General features: G+C 37.2%; 1 protein-coding gene across 1 annotated transcript in view; it reads right to left on the bottom strand.

Moving 5' to 3' along the window:
• The window catches only part of JAKMIP2 (janus kinase and microtubule interacting protein 2), a 162,698-nt gene that overhangs the window by 96,323 nt on the left and 49,440 nt on the right, over positions 1-16,935 (bottom strand). The window lies entirely within an intron of this gene.

Raw genomic sequence — 16,935 nt, 5'->3', positions numbered from 1 at the left:
ATGTCCCATTTAACATCACACGTTAGGAAATACTGGATTATTGTCAAATTGTGGTAGAGTGATAGGGTCCCCTCCCATGACCCATGAGATTCTCTCATTCAACTTTTAACAATGCTGTTCCTCACAGAAATGCAGTGTGTAGCCACCAGTTTTGCTAGCACTGGTACCTCCTTCCTGGTGACATATCCCACTCCAAATCTGACAGACATATACATTTTCCATTATACATTCTCCTTCTAAACGTTTGACTAAGACTGCTGATGTGATATGTAACAGCAGGTTTGTGACACTGAATTCGGTGAGTCAATGTTTGCTACATAAATCAGGTTCAAAATAGCAAGTAAAGAGTCTTCCTAGCAAAAAGGAATTGCAACAAGCAGTGGGAAGAAGCCATGATCTAAATTGATGTTTCACAGAACTTGGGCTGTTTTGATGTGGGCTAAATATTGACCAGTCTGAGAAAAACCAGTTACAAAAAAGCTTAAGCTGGGGATGATTTTTTAAAAGATTTTATTTATTTATTTGACAGAGACAGTGCACAAACAGGGGGAGAAGAGGAGCAGCAGACAGAAGGAGAGGGAGAAGCAGGCTCTTTTTTGAGAAGGGAGCCCAACGCTGGGCTCAATCCTAGGACCCTGGGCTCATGACCTGAGCCGAAGGCAGACTGAGCTTAACCGACTGAGCCACCCAGGTGCCCCGGCTGGGGATGATATCTGAGTATTTTCTCCTAAGACTACAAGTCAGAAAGAAGGGAGATTTAAGTTTATATTATATACTACCAACAAATATTTAGTTACTTTCTAAAAGATTTTCTTAGGAGATATCCTTGGAAGTGTTAAATTATTGAGTATGAAAATATTCTACACATTTAGATACACGTGATGAAATTCTAACAAACTAAGGTTCAAGTGACAATAGAAGCACAGTATCAATTTCAAAAAAAAAAAGAAAAAAAATCAAAATGAAATTTAAAAAAGGAAAGTGGGCACATTTCTCTCAGCAATGGGTTTCAGACATTGATTCTAAAACTCTGAAGAGATTTAGTGTCAACCGAGGAGTCAGTTAAAACTATCGAAGTTAGGCTCCATCTCTACACATTCTGAATTAGCTCTGAGGTGAGGACGTGGAAAGTCCATTTTTAGCAAGCTCCCGGTGATTCTGACATGCAACACACTTCAAGACTTAACTGACAGCTAGTCAGGTAGGAGGAGGAACAAGTTGGAATTACGATTATCAACATTTATAATTTAATTATGATTAGTTAATCATCAATCTACAGAATAAACAGCCTTTAAACTTATTATTTTTCATCCACAATTTTAACTTCTGTTCCTTCCACTCTAATATGACCTCCACACACTTCAATATTCCGGAAACTGAAACACTGCTTACAATGTATTTTCTTTTCCTGAAAGATGTTAGTAAATCAGTGTTACAAATACAATGAATTGTGTCTTAATCAAAGAAATACATTTGTGAGTGACCTCGAAGGTCCACGGAATGAGGTCATTGTGTAATACCGTAGATACCTAGGTTTGAACAGTGGGTACTCTGAAACCAGTGCGTAGCCTAGGTTACTGCTGGTGAGTGAGCTGAGGCAACTGTCCACATCCACAAGCAGTGACTTTAGAAATGCAGTGACTTTCCTAAAGTATATGTGCTGCTGAAGCAAGCACTGTGGCTTTCCTAAAAGTGAAGCAACCATCACCACCTCACCAACAGCACATTTTGTTTCCTGGTAAAAATCATCCCCCAGATATAGCCAGTGGTTGGCCCTAGTGTGGGTATGGAAAGACCTAAGAGTGATCTTCGTATATAAAAAGAGGTCTTTTGAAAAAGTCAAGAAGTTGAGGGGCGGCAGCAAGTAAGGTGTATCAAATGAATCGTATACAGATTTGTGGAGCTGTCTTATTTTTAAATGATATTTTATAACTATGTTGTGAAAACTTCACATCAGGGGAATTGAGAAAATCTCAGACATCTGCTGAGAATGTTAAGGGTCTACGTTATGCAAATATTACATATACTTGCATGTATTTGTGTATGAAGAGATACACAGAAAAGTAAAGTAAGTCAGAGAAAGACAAATACTGTATGATCTCACTTACATGTGGAATCTAAAGAAACCAAACTCATAGAAACAGATCAGATTTGTGGTTGGCAGAGATGCGGATTGGAGGATAAGGGAAATGGGTGAAGGTGGCCAAAAGGTACAGATTTCCAGGTATAAGATAATTAAGTTTTAGGGCTATAATATACAACATGATGAGTACAATTAACAATACTGTACTGCACATGTGACAGCTGCTAAGAGTACATCTTAAAAGTTTTCATCAAAATAAAAAAAATTTGTCACTATGTATGGTGACTAATGTTAACTTATTGTGATAATCATTTTGGTATATATACATATATCAAATGATTATGTTGTACACATAAAACTAATACAATGTAATACGTCAATTATATTTCAATGAAACTGGAAAAAATTTAATTGTATAGAAAAAAGGAAATATATATGCACACATCCCCTAAAAATGTTTATGTACACATCTATAATTATTTATATATGCACCCATGCCTAAAATTACATACATATAATCATTTCTATGCATATGCACATGGATCTATATAAGTATCTCTATTTAAATATGTACATACATACTGATATATACGGTATGCCCTTTAATTTATGTAAAAAATGCAATTAAATAGTTAACTGTGGTCTATCCTACTAACAGAGCAAGTCACACATATTAATGACTTATTCTGAAATCTATATAAAGTAAATGAGAGGGAAAAAATTATTCTAATCTTTCGTTTCTTGTTCTCCTGTTTGTATTTTTTTTAAGATTTATTTATTTTGAGAGAGAGAGAGAGAGAAAGAAAACGAGCTGGGGGAGGGGCAAAAGGAGAGGGAGAACCAGACTCCCACTGAGCAGGGAGGCCGATTTGGGGCTCCATCTCACGACCCTAAGATCATGACCTGGACCAAAAATCAAGAGTTAAATGCTTAACCAACTGAGTCACCCAGGTGACCCCCTAAAAAAATTTCAAAAAATATTGCCAGTGTTTTATAATATTACAGAGATCCATACATTCATTCTGTGGTGACACACAATTTTATCATCTCTTCCATCAAATATATTAGCTATCAAAAAAGAAAAGTCAAAATACCTAAACGAACAGGTATGCATTGTATGTACAGCAAAGTGTTAAGAAGTGAAAAACACAATGTACAATCTTTTGCAACTGGCTTATTTCACTTAGAAGTCAAAAATTGTAGAATCTAGTCTGAGCTTTGCCACCTACTAGCTGGGTGACCTTCAGAAACAAATCAATTACGTTTTGAAACCCCACTTCCTGGTCTGTGAAATAAAGATTATAATACTTGCTGTATCTCCTTTCAAAGTTGTTGTGAGGTCCATTAAGATAATATATGTGAAAGCAGTTTATATAGTGCCATACAAATGAAGGTTGTAGTTCTATCCTTCAATACCAATGTTTTAATGGCATTCAACTATATGTTATTATGGTGCAATGAATTCAAAATGCACCAAGGCTTTGCTGAAGAGAAACATAAAATAAAATGATAGATGTGATGGAGTACAGCTCTGAAAAGTTAATTACATTATGCAAATGCAAGGTACTACTATTATTTTATATCTTGATGCAGATTTCTGAATCAGTTATAGGGCACATTCCAAGGAGTGAAATGTCTAGGTAACAAATGACTGTTTCTGAACAGAGGAATAAAAACATTTACGCTATTTCGTAAAGCCAAAGTCTTAGGCTCTTACATCTTTCTGAAAATTATTCACTTTGTTGAAAAGGGAACATGTTAAATGATAGCATTTTACAACGATAGAGACATGAATGGATCCACCTTTTAAAAAAACTGTCCTTATTTTCATGTTCATAGGGATTTTGAAACATGGGCTTGATGGAAAAGACAATAGGACCATGACTGCCAAGAAACAGATGCCTGTGCCTAATAGTAGAAACATGCCATCAAACCCAGAGCCTGTGGTTTTCTAGTCATAATGAGGTGGTTGGTGGTCCACAGGAGTGATGACAAAATGGTATATTATATTCATTTACTCATTTATTAGTTTATTCATAACAAGTATTTCTTTTACATTGGGTACTTGCTTGGAAGTGGAGACTCAGTAGTGAATAAAAGGGATGTTTCTTTTCTTCCCGGACTTTTCAATCAGGCAGGGAAACAAATGTTAAGGAACATGGAAGCAGGGTGACATATTGGTGACAATGCAGACAGCTCAGAGACAGATGCTGTGGGAATTGGGGGCAACCTAATTTTATTAAGCCTCAGTTTCCTCTTGGATATAAGTGGAATAGTACTGTCACTGACCTCATGAGCATTTTAGAAAATTAAATGAAACTATGAATTGTAAATTGTAGTGTGTAACACACAGTAAATTCTTATGAAATGGTAGACTGTAAGGTGTTGATAAAGAGATCTTTACCAGCTATTCAACTTTAAACTAGTTGCACAGACTTTACGCCATTTAGAACATTCTTCAAGGAAACTTGCTTTATCCATAATTTAGATTTCAAAAATATATGCCGTGTTTTCACATTGAACTTTGTTTCCTGATTCGAATCCTCCCTGTTCTGATCTTTGGCTTTGTCTCGGCTTTTCAACTGCACACCTACTATCAGCCTATGTCTGAAACTCTCCTCCTGTTCTGGGCTGACCTTTCTGGTTACACTCCACACTCATCTGCAGAAGTCATGCTTTGCAGCTACTCCAGGAAATAACTGAAGGCCCACAAGATCAAGATTCCCACTGGGTTTGTGTCAGCCCAGGGAAGGGATCTGGTCAAGTTTATTTATGATAAAGCAATTTATGTTCCCTAGGTCTCAGTTTCAGCATCTGTTAAATGACAAGATTTGATTAGATAGGCCTTTTTATCCATCATTTTATAAAGTCCTGTTTCTTTTTTTTAAAATTTTGGTATGAAAAGATCATATTTTGCATATAGTCCCTTGTAAAATCATATGAATCTGTTGAAACAATAGGAACATGAAGGAGGGGAAACAAATTTTAAAGTCTTTCCACTAATAATATGTACACAAGGCTTCACGCACATTTCTTTGTGTGGCTTTCTAGCATCATAAAATTGCTTTGCCAATATCAGTTAGTGGAGGGGGAGGAGACATTTTAAAACTAGGAATTGGATGCTTCACTCGGTTGCTCCCTCATCCATCTTAATTTAGACACCATAACCACACAGCACCTAGCACCCACCCCTCCCACTCTGAGGGAAATAGTGGACACATCTGTGAATGTTTAAAAGCAAAAATGGAAGGGCACACATTTCAGCTTCAAATGTAGACACTTCCCATTTTCTTTCTCAAGTGAAATCTTAAGCAATAACCCTTTTGAGAATTCTGAATGTTGAAATAAATAATCTTTGTTATGCTGATTTCATAAAACCAAGTAGTTCTAGGTAGACAGGACTTCTTTAAGTAATATGGCTAACAATTCAGAAATATGCGCACAAGGAGGGCAGGAAAGTGAGTATAGGGAACTATCAAAACTGCCCATCTCCAAAAATAAACCACACCATCCTGAATATTGATAATATATTGTATAAATTTGTGATATTTTATAGTTAAAATATTTCTAGCCAGGAGTGATATAATGCAGCTGGCCCAGCTTTGTTTTCACTTTAAGGATGGTAGAATTAGCATATCTTTATTACACTAATACAAAATTGCTTAACATTTGTTTAACTTTTTTGATAGTTTGCAAACTAAGTCTTTTTGCAAGTGTGAACCTTCATTAACATCAAAGCTCCATTTTTTAGGAGGTATTGTTTTTCACCATTTTAAAGATTTACTTACTTATTTGAGAGAGAGAGGGAGAGAGAGAGAGCGTGGCCCATAAGGGGGGGAGGGGCAAAGGGAGAGGTAGAGAATCTCAAGCAGATTCCCCACAGGGTGGAGCCCGAGGGGTGGGGGGGCTCGATCTCATGACCCTGAGATCATGGCCTGCACCAAAATCAAAAGTTGGATGCTCAACTGACTGAGCCACCCAGGCAACCTCATTTTTTAGAAGGTATTTTTAGCAAACAGCAATAATGTTAGGAAAAACAATATTTATATTTATATCGAATATTCACTACCAGATACTATTCTCAGGGCTCTGCATTCATCAATTCACTTGAAACAGTCTAAAGAAGCAGGTAATCCCTTTTTCAGTTATAAAGAAATTTATAGTAGGAAAAATGGTAAATGTTTAAGAATATTGGGGATTCTCATTAATTAATGGCAGATCAGATAATTCTGACCAACCCTCAACCAATAAAGACAACTTAAAAAGACTGCAAAAAAAAAAAAAAATTCCAAGTTTTAAAAGGCACTAAAGAACAAAAGAGATCTATAAAGAATTCCTAGCTGAGATTTGGGGAGAAATAGGAACCCAGAACCAAGAACACAGAGCAGTCAGGGGCTTTTGGTTTGATGGCATTTGCTAATTCAGGAGAGATGGCCAAGAGGCTGAACTGAGTTGTTGCTGTTTCTTTTTTTAAAGATTTTATTTATTTATTTATTTATTTATTTATTTATTTGAGAGAGAGGGTGAGAGAGAGAGAGAGAGAGAAAGAGAGAGAGATCATGAGCAGGGGTAAGAGGGTAGAGGGAGAAGCAGGCTCCCCACTAAGCAGGGAGCCCGATGGGGGATTCAATCCCAGGACTCTGGGATAATTCATGACCTGAGCCGAAGGCAGATGCTTAACTGAGCCACACGGGCACCTGAGTTTTTGATAGATTAATGAGACTAGAAAGGAAAAAGCTGGGATCCAGGTAAACTGTCCTTGCTTTGGGCTGGGACCTCAAGAGTGCTGCATACTTAAAGAAAAGATAAAGTAAAACTAAATGACAGCCTGGCTGTGAGTCATCTACATGACCCAGAAAATCTCAAACTCCAAATTTAGATTAAGGTAATCCCAGATTGCTATTACTCACAGAAGACTGGGAAAAGCAAAAGAAAATTGACATGCAACACTGAAATGATTTCTACTAACGATTATTGAAATACCATGCTCAGCACACATTCAAAGGTGACATGAGGAGACAAGAGAGCATTTGTGAAAAACTAGCAGAACCAAGAGACAACAGAAACATAAAGTCTTCAAGTATTGTAATCACCAGAAAGGTCCTATAAAGCAACTATGGTTACCTAATTCAAGGAGATAAAAATTGAGCTTGAAAATTTTGAAAGGCAACCTTAAAATATAAAGAGTGACATAGAAATTACAGAACTGAGAAGGACTAGCAACCAAAATTAAGAAATAAAAAGATGTGCTCACTGGCAGTCTAGGTGCAATAGAAGAGAGAATCAGTGAATTAAAGACAAGGGAGATCAAGGGATGAAAAATGATGCAAGATGCAGGAGAAGACATCGATGATTCCGCATTAAAATCTGTGTATGTTCAGTGGAGCCACAGAAGGATCCAAGAGACAGAATGGGGCAGAGGCAGTATTTAAAGAGATAATGGCTAAATTTTTCCCGGAATTGATGAAGCGTACCAATCCATAGATTCAAGAGGTCCAATAAGTATCAGCAAGAATCAAAGATAAAGAGAAAATCTTAAGAGCTGTCAGAGCAGAATAGATGGCCAGCCTGCCAAAGAACAGCAGTTATACTGACAGCTGAAATGAGGAGCAGAAGACAGTGGAATGATACTTTCAGTCTGTTAAAAGAAAGTAACTGTCAAATGAGAATCCTGTATCGACTGAAAATATCTTAAGAATGAAGGTAAAATAAAGACATTTCAAATGGGTGTTAAAGAAAATTCTGAAGAGTATTCTTCAGGCAGAAAGAAAATGATAACAAGAGAGAAATAAGGAATAGGAAAGTGATAAAAATCTGGGCAAATCTAAATTAACACAGACAACTTTAAAATTTGAATATTTCTTGGGAATATTTATGCAGTCTGTGTGAGCCATCATTACATATTACAGGGAAGAACAACATACGGCTTAAAAAGTACTCATTCTGTTCTATTAGCTAGATAGAACATAGTAGCCTGGGGATACTAATCCCAAACACAGTAACTCTTTAAAAAAAATACAATGAATGGATCAGAAAAATTTTCACATAATTATTCACAAAAATAATAGCATATAGTTCTAGAATTCCAGGGGTAAATATGGTTTTAAGGACTAGGAGGAAGACAGATGGATTAAAGTCAGGCTTTGATAACTCAAGACTATGTTACAATGACTAGGTTAGCACTGAAAGAATAAAATAGTTTGTAACTGCTAAGTTAACAGAGAGAAGAAATTAAATGATTTTAAAAATTTCCTATTGGGGTGCCTGAGTTGCTCAGTTAGTTGAATCCAACTCTTGATTTTGGCCAAGGTCATGATCTCAGGGTCCTGGGATAGAGCCCCATGTTGGGGTCCCCCCCACTCGGTGGGGAGTCTGCTGGTCTACCTCTCCCTCCGCCCCTCTCCCCACTTGTGCTCTAGCTCTCTAAAATAAATAAATAAATTTTATTTATTTTTTAAAAGATATTTATTTATTTATTTATTTATTTATTTATTTGAGAGTGTGAGAGAGCATGAGCAGGGGGGAGGGAGAAAGGGAGAGGGGGAAGCAGATTCCCCGCTGAGCAGGGAGCCTGATGCAAGACTCAATCCCAGGATCCTGGGCTGAGCTGAAGGCAGACGCTTAACCGACTGAGTCACCCAGGTGTCCAATAAATAAATCTTTAAAAATAATAACAAAAAAAATTCCTGTTAATCCAAAAGAAATTAAGGAAGGAAAAGGAAAAAAAAAACCTAATATAGAACTCTTGGGGCAAGCAGAAAATATATAATGAGGTAGTAGATATAAATTCAAATATCAGTAATTACATTATGTTTCATCAAATTAAATTAAATTAAATTAAATTAAATTAAATACATCAGTTAAAAAATAAAATTGGCACACTGGGAAAAAACAAGCAAAAAATCCAAAATTACATGCTCTTTGAAGAGCCCTATCTAGGGGCGCCTGGGTAGCGCAGTTGTTAAGCGTCTGCCTTCGGCTCAGGGCGTGATTCCAGCGATCTGGGATCGAGCCCCATATCAGGCTCCTCCGCTGGGAGTCCGCTTCTTCCTCTCCCACTCCCCCTGCATGTGTTCCCTCTCTCACTGGCTGTCTCTATGTCAAATAAATAAATAAAGTCTTAAAAAAAAAAAAAGAGCCCTATCTATAGTACAAAGACATAAAATATTTAAAGATATACAAATGCATATTTATTATATATTGTATGTAACATAAAAACAAAATTGAAAAAAGCATTGGCTGCATTAATAACAAAAATAAATTTTACTAGGGATAAATAGATTAAATTCATAATGATAAAATTCAGTTTCCCCAGAAAGATATAAAAATTCTAAATATGTATGTATCTATTAACATAGCCTCAAAGAACATAAAGCAAAGTTGACCAAATTATAAATTAATTAAAGTGGAAAAATCCATAATCATAGTGGGAGTTTTTTGTTTGTTTTTAAAACACTCCTCTCTGAGTAAAAGATGGCCATTTCAAGGGGTGCCTGGCTGGCTCAGTTGGTAGAGATTCCAACTCTTGATCTCGGGGTCATGAGTTCGAGCCTCATACTGGGTATAGAAATTACTTAAAAAAATAAAATCCTTAAGAAAAAAAGAAAGACAGCTCCTTCAAGCCATCTAATGACATTATTGTTTTTCAATCCTATTTCTTCCATACTCTGGTGTAGGAGGGAATGGGTGTTACCTTCCTTATTTTTCCCAGGGCTAGGACCTCTTAGAAAGGTTTCACCTTAGAAACGATGAGTAGTTAAGATCAATTATGGAACACTATACTACCTGTCAACAGGTATGACTCCTAGTTGATGAGGGAACAGAAGGCAAGCTGAGGACAAAGCAGAAACTGACACCCTGCAAACCCACCCCCCCCATGGGATGTATGTGACATTCCTCAGGCACTCCTGGCTGCCCTAAAGGACAAAGAAATAGTTAATCTATAGATACCACAATCCTGCAAGAGCTAGGTCTCCCTCAGTTTTACAAATTTATTTAGCAGTTTACAAGAACAAAGCATTTCTATCAATAACCTAGCTTCCGGAAGGGAATGTAGATACAATTAAATGCCCTTATAATCTGCAGACTCCAGGAAGTGCCCAACTATCTTCATGTTAATGCCTTACTAGAGGGGTAAACAACCTTAACTTGACAATGGCAAGGCCTCTGGTATCTTGTGAGTCTTCTTTAACATATGAAAGTACTTCCTCAACCTCCCTTTTTGTTACCTTCCCCCAACCCCATAGTATATAATCAGCCACCCCTCACAAGTGCAGTAGCTCTTTCTGCCCACGGGTCCTGTCCCCGTGCTTTAATAAACCACCAATTTTGCACCAAAGATGCCTCAAGAATTCTTTCTTGGTCGTCGGCTTCGGACTCCACCCCACTGAACCTCACGTGTATTCCGTGTCTTCATCACTAGTTATCCTGGGTATTCATAAATAGTTTACAATATAGAAAGTATTTGAAGGTACAACATTTTAAAGCCAGTGAACTGATTGATTTCTAAAGGGTCCTCCACAACCGTAACATTTTAAAGATCAACTCACTGCTCTTTGCACTATCTACCAACTTTGCTGCAAATGACTAATCTAAGTATTTTGCCCTCTGGTTGCAATTCTCACCCCTGAGGTTTTATAAATACCTGTGTGCTTTTTCAGGGATGCTGTTATAAATTGCTATCACAGATTTCAGGTCTGTGTCCTTGCTCTTTTTAGTTATTCCCCTCTTCCTTTTCTTACCCTTCCTTACCTTTCCCTTCACTTCTCTCCCCCACCACCACCCCTTTAATTTTTTGTTTTTGATTATGCATTTTGCACATGGGAGGTTCCTTGTGTAAGGAGTGGCTGTTTCCTGAAAATTCCTTTTCATGATTCCCCAAATTCCTAAATCTTTGAGAATTTGCACCAGCAGGCCCCAGAATATCATAAACTGAAATTTCTTATTTCTTTTTTTCTTATAGGATAAAGGGTATTTGACTGAGACTTAAAGTACAAAACCAGCCGCAGCAAAGTACAGCCAATGAAAGGATAACATGGGGCCATGTTACTCATGGAAGGATGGTGATAATATTTGGGTTACATCAGAAGTGCAGTGGAAACCTCTTAAAAGCCTAAAGTTGAACAAGAATCAAAATGACCTGCACTAATGCTTCAGCCAAGCTAGATTTTAAACTAAGTAACCTTTTTCCTCTCTTCTGCAAACGTCCCTTCCCCCCTTCTTAGCCTTTTTGTTTCAGGAACCGGTACCACCCCAAACACAGGACAAACCAGGCTGACAGCACATACACAATTCTTGTCAAAACCGGCTGGATCCTGTATTTCCCTCTAACTGCCCCCCGCCCCTTCCAGGGGGAGCCAGGAGACTTGCAGGTTTGGAAAGCCTAAGCCTGCTGCAGCTTCCTTGGCCCCACCAAGCAATAAAGCTATTGTTCCTCTTTATACCCAAACTATTCTTTGCATTATATATTTCGGCTCCAGGGAACGGAGGTCGGTTTTTGACAGCAAAATGAAGAAACTAACTCATGTGATGTTAAAGATGTCAAGTTTGGTGTTCTGACTGATAAAAGAAAACTAATTTACTGTTCTCTTGATACCACAGTACCTAATATTCTCAAAGAACTGTCTGCTTTTAAAAAATTAAAGGTAGAAAATTGCTACGGTTCCTTTTCATTCCCAGCCTTTTTCTCTCTGCTCACAGCACCTTTCATGTTGTACCGCAGGAGAGACCGCCCAACTTTCACAATGCTTTGCAGTTACACAGCATGAGCAAAGCACTTCTGGGACAGGAAAAACAGGATGTGATTAATTACATTTTGCAATTTGAAAAATATAACCACAAATTATTAGTGCGGTATTGAATATAAAGGATATAGGTGAAATTCCATTTTATTTAATAGCGGAAATTGTACAATATAATCCATAATTTTTGCATTTCAGTAGGGTTGGACTTTCTAAGCTATTTGGCCTTTATAGGCCTTGTTACTCCCAATTTCATATCAGATCTAGAGAAAGCACTACCATATGTCCCACATAATCAGACACAACAAAACCCAGATACATGTGTATTTTGTAAATATGTTGATTTACATGGTGTTTAGTATGCTAGCTAAACATTTTATAAACCAGCATAAAATACAGTGATAATACCCACTCTTTGGCTTACATAAATCTTTAGAAAACAAAAGAGTTCCATTTTAGCACTATGAGAGACAATTTCATCTTTAGAAAATGAAATTACTTAAAGTCAACAAATTCACAAGCCTCCCACATATGTTAACTAAAATATGGAGACCATGTAGAATAAAAAAATAAGAAACGTTTGTGTGATTAAAAAATTATTATTCAAACAGGGTAGGGTAAGAATTTAATACAACGACTTTGTATATTCCAGGTGGTACATTCCACTACAATGTCCCATTTGGGTTATTAACATTAACTGTAGGCAATGCCATGGGATGAGATTTGGCCACTGGTTTCAAAAAAAGAACTTTTCTCTCACTGCTGGGTGTTCGTTCACTGACAATTTTTAAAAACAGGTAACCATTGATCCAAATATAGTAAAAAGTTAATATCCCTTCTTAATATTCACAAGATGATTCTCTCTTACTCTTCTATGCCTTTTGACAGTTATTTTTAGTAATTATAGCTCTGCCTGTGTCTCATTCATTATGCAGTCTGTATAAGCCATCATTACACATTACAGGAAAGAACAGCACACAGCTTAAAAAGTACTCATTCTGTTGTATCTATTAGCTGTCACTACATAGCTGTCTCTTCATAGTAGCCTGGGGATAATAATACCAAACATAGTAACTCCTTAAAAAAACACAACGAATGGACCAAAACCTGAAAAAAGAGATACATAATATATCTGGGAGATACTGTGGTAAAATGATCTTATAATTTCCCAATACCTGTGGGAAGGCATTTTCATGCCTCCAAAGGAGTTTTAATCAAATGCAATTCAATGCCTAGAAAATGCTATTTGTTATAAAGAAGAATAACTCACTTTACCAGATGCCTAATTGAGGACTTATTTTGTGGCAGGCACACTGCAAGATGATAGGGTTACAAAAACAAATAAGAAGTTAATTAAATAAACTATTCCTTTATGCATAATTCTACACTTTTTTTGAACCCTTGCTATTACCAAGCACTAAGCCATGTCCTGAGGACACATGACACCTGACCTCAACTCAGTTTTTTATTCTAGAGAACTTACAATGCAAGGCAGTTTTCTTTTACCAGCTAATGTGGCACATGCTCATAAATGAAGGCCCAGGTAAACATGCCAAACATACATTTTCTAATACCATTATTTATATCACCTTTCTCTTGTTATCACAACTGCAGTTTCATATAATGAGACAAGGTGTTCTACAGCAATATGCTTTTACATCTTTTTGCTGTTCAATAACAAAAGACAGAAAGAAAAAGAAAAACATCTAATATATTGTGCACTTATTGTGTGCCAAGCATTGGACTAAGTGCTTTATAGGCTTTGAATCTTTAAATCCATTTAAAAATTCTATCAGGTAAGAACTATTATCATTTTAATGTAATGAGAAGAAATTGAGGTTCAGAGCGATTTAATAAATCCCTTGAGTTAACCAGGCTAGTAAGGGGCTCAGCCCAAACTCAAACTCAGGTCTGTTATACGGGATGGTGATACAAGGGGAAGATCTTCCCATACCCACAACTTCTGTATGAAGTCTTCCTAAATTGGGGCACTTTGAACTGATTTTTAAAAGATTTGTATCAGTAGTTTTCTTTTCCTTTTTTAATCACTGTCCAGATGGATAGATGCATAGATGATAGATAGATAGATAGATAGATAGATAGATAGACAGATACGTAGACAGACATATATTGCACTCCCACATAATAAGTCAGGATGTCCCTGAATTAAGAATTGGCCAACATCAATTTTAGGTGCAGTGGCAGGACCTCGTTCAACACATTTAACCCCTCTATGTTGGTTTTCCCATCAATAAAGTCTTAATTCCATCCTTGCCTAGTTCACTTACTCACTTTCAAGAGAACAAAATGAAGCCGCTTGAGCCAGCACTCTGGAAACTGGAAGAAGATGCTCAAGGATCATCAATAAAAACTGGGTAGAGTGGGGAAAAGGAAGGACAGAAAAATTGCCAAGTCTGATATCTCTGAAGTGTTAAAATTTCAAAAGGTTAAGGCAAGGTTAGATGCTGTCAAATAAAAAGCTTTGTTCTGTGAAATATTTATTCCCTGAAAATCTTTCCCAGCAGAGCAAATGCAAGATTTTGTCTTTAAAGAGGAAACAATGGAGTGTGGTGGTTAGGAAAGCAGACTTCAAGGTCAGCTGTGCCTGGCTTGAAATGGGCCTGGCCATTTCATTATCTGGAAGACCGCAGAAGTTGTATATGTTCTCTAAGCTTCACTATCCTACCCGTGAAAAGGAATAATAATTACCCGAAAATATAGTTGCAAAAATTAAATAAAAATAATGTATGAAAGGGCTTGGTATTGTGTTGGGCACTGTGTCTGGCACATAGAAAATGTTCAATAAATAGTCTCAGCAGAGTGATACACTGGATGATTTCCTACCCATACACTCATATTGGTTGTTGTTGTTTTTTAACTGAGTGATTTCCGGCCATTTTAGGTTCATCAAAAATGCAAGCGGACAGAGGGGCTAGAAGAATCGTGGCAAGTTTGTTAGACTGGAGCAAAGTGAATGAGCAGGGAATGAGGGTGAGTGTCCCAGGCCAGATATACAGAGGCCACGTAACAGAGAAACAAGAATCATTTAGTTCCACTTCGAATGGACTAGGCAGGAGAGGTCAGTGAGGACAACGAAGATCTAGTTCAACAATAAAAGACACTGCTTGGAATTTTTAGGAAAAGAAATTAAGATGAAAGAGATCCTTGCGGGATGTAAGGCAACGTGGGCTTCTGAGTAAAGCAATGATAAGATTCTATTTTGCTCACGACAGACTTGATTAAACCTGCTCTCCTAGGGTCACTATTCCCAGTGCTCTAAAAGTGTCCAATAATACATAGTCTCCTACTTCTGAGACCTGACAACAAAGGGGGCCTCCTTGGAGGGATTCTGGATGAGGTTTTCACAGGAGTGAAAGCAACAGATCCTCAAATCAAGTGCTGAATCCTGCAGAGGTTCTGTACTGTCTCTTAAATTCATGGCTATGTTTACCAGGAAAAAGCCTCAGGTTTAGAGTCCCACAGAACATAGCAATGCTCACCTCTTCCTTATCTAGATTATTTTCTTCCAAGATAATCGCAACAATAATTTGGAAAAATAGGTCACCTAGATTTCAAAACTATTTTGTTTCAAGCCATCTGGGGCTGAGGATGATTTTGAAATGAGCTGTTCTCGGGTAGCACAGCAGAAATCCGACATAGCACATTTATTTGCACATCTGCCAGGGCGGCAGCATTGTTCTGGGTATTTGATATTCAGAAGATGTATCAAGAATTTGAACCTTGGAGAAACAAACTACTCAGCATTTCAATTAGGATCAGTGTGTCATGCATACAAAGCATCACTACAGAAAATCTCGGAACATGTAACACATGGGCTTTTAAAACTAAATATTGCCGAGCTTTGCAAGTGAAATTATATTCTGCAGGGGTGACCTCTTCCTCTGTCCCTGAGTAGTTGTTCTAAGAAAGATGATTAATATAGACTCCTGATTTGCATCTCCAAACTCCTACCACCTCAGGTTTCCAGTCCGTATTTAGTGAATTATTCTCAGCCCATAATTGACTCTATATAAAACTTTGATTAAATGGCATCTAAGAAAGCAGGTCATGTGACTTCATGTATTTCCCATAACACCCAACATAACTATAAAAAAGATTAGTAGCTTCGTTTGGAATTTTTGCTGTTTGGGAGGGCCCATCCCCCACCTTGCTGGAATATTTCTTATTATTCTTCTCATTTACCATGTGTTTGGGGGGCCTCCAGTGTTCTATTCACAGCTGCTATTATCAAAACAGAAAAAAGAGATGGCTCCATCTCTTGTAAGAAGTGGAGTGTGCTAGAATTTAAACATGGCAATTTCTCCCCATCTGCCTTGATAGTGGGTACTGGAAAAAACAGGGCTTATTGTGATCTTTCAGATAATAATGAGGGATACTACTACAATAATAATAACAATAACAAATGTATATGGAACACTTTTTAGGTTTGAAGTTCTTACCAGCATCATGTCACTAACTCTTACAAACCTGATGCAGTAAGTACTGTCATATCTATTGTTTGAGTCAGGAAATAGGCTTAACAGAGGTTTAACAGCTTGCCCAGTGTCATATAACTGGTACTTTTTCATGAGATCAGGATTTTAGCCCAGATTCGTCTGACCTTTGAATTTGCTCTTAATCTCATGCTATGATACTTTTTTTTCACAGTATGAAGTTCTGAATACCTAACACCGTCCTGCCATATGATCTTACAGTGTTATATTAGAATTCTTCTGTCTTGCCAGCACCTACAAGGAAATATCGAAAATTAAAATCTTTATGATGCTTACAGAATCTAAAGTTGATAGAGACTACCTGTACAAAACTGTTACTCATAATTAAATCGTGGTCTAGGTGACGATATTTTTAATCCATTAAACTCTGAGGTTCTTAAGGGGACAGATAGTATCAATCATTTTATCCCCACTGATAAGCACAATGGTTGTCAGGTAGTTGTTACCAAGAGATGTTTATTGAATGCATGTGTATAAAAAGGAAAAAAAAAACTTTATTCATGATAACATCATTCACTTTAGTTGTGAGAGCAGCTCAGACATAGAAAACCTGAAATGGGCAGTGTCAGCCCAAGCTGGGCTCTGTGTTTGAAGGAAC

The sequence above is a fragment of the Ursus maritimus genome, unplaced genomic scaffold (assembly GCF_017311325.1).
Source record: "Ursus maritimus isolate PB19 unplaced genomic scaffold, ASM1731132v1 scaffold_5, whole genome shotgun sequence".
NCBI classification, from domain to species: domain Eukaryota; kingdom Metazoa; phylum Chordata; class Mammalia; order Carnivora; family Ursidae; genus Ursus; species Ursus maritimus.
Note: the sequence above shows the minus strand (reverse complement) of the source record. Positions and strands in the feature narration are given on the sequence as shown.